Below are 630 nucleotides of genomic sequence, written 5' to 3'. Positions count from 1 at the left end.
GTTTTTAACTGAGTTCCTCCAGATCTGTGAGACTATTAAGACTAATGGAGTAGATCCTGAAGTCTACAGGCTCATGCTTTTCCCTTTTGCTGTAAGAGATAGAGCTAGAACATGGTTGGACTCACAACCTAAAGATAGCCTGAACTCTTGGGATAAGCTGGTCACGGCCTTCTTGGCTAAGTTATTTCCTCCTCAAAAGCTGAGCAAGCTTAGAGTGGATGTTCAGACCTTCAAGCAAAAAGATGGTGAATCCCTCTATGAAGCTTGGGAAAGATACAACCAGAAGACCAAAAGGTGTCCTCCTGACATACTTTCAGAATGGACCATTCTGGATATATTCTATTATAGTCTGTTTGAGTTCTCCAAGATGTCACTGGACCATTCTGCAGGTGGATCCATTCACCTAAAGAAAATGCCTGCAGAAGCTCAAGAACTCATTGACATGGTTGCTAATAACCAGTTCATGTACACATCTGAGAGGAATCCTGTAAGTAATGGTACGCCTCAGAAGAAGGGAGTTCTTGAAATTGATACTCTGAATGCCATATTGGCTCAGAATAAAATATTGACTCAGCAAGTCAATATGATCTCTCAGAGTCTGAATGGATTGAAGGAATCATCTAACAGTAC

General features: G+C 41.3%; 1 non-coding gene across 1 annotated transcript; it reads right to left on the bottom strand.

Annotated features, from left to right (window-relative positions):
- Positions 1-205: 205 nt before the first annotated feature.
- Positions 206-309, bottom strand: LOC148564179 (small nucleolar RNA R71). The gene has a single exon (XR_015885190.1). It is a non-coding gene; the product is annotated as a small nucleolar RNA R71 (small nucleolar RNA).
- Positions 310-630: the final 321 nt, after the last annotated feature.

This window comes from Arachis ipaensis, chromosome B5 (genome assembly GCF_059453495.1).
Source record: "Arachis ipaensis isolate K30076 ecotype BB chromosome B5, ASM5945349v1, whole genome shotgun sequence".
NCBI classification, from domain to species: domain Eukaryota; kingdom Viridiplantae; phylum Streptophyta; class Magnoliopsida; order Fabales; family Fabaceae; genus Arachis; species Arachis ipaensis.
The sequence above is the reverse complement of the archived record's forward strand: the minus strand, read 5'-3'. Positions and strand labels throughout refer to the sequence as shown.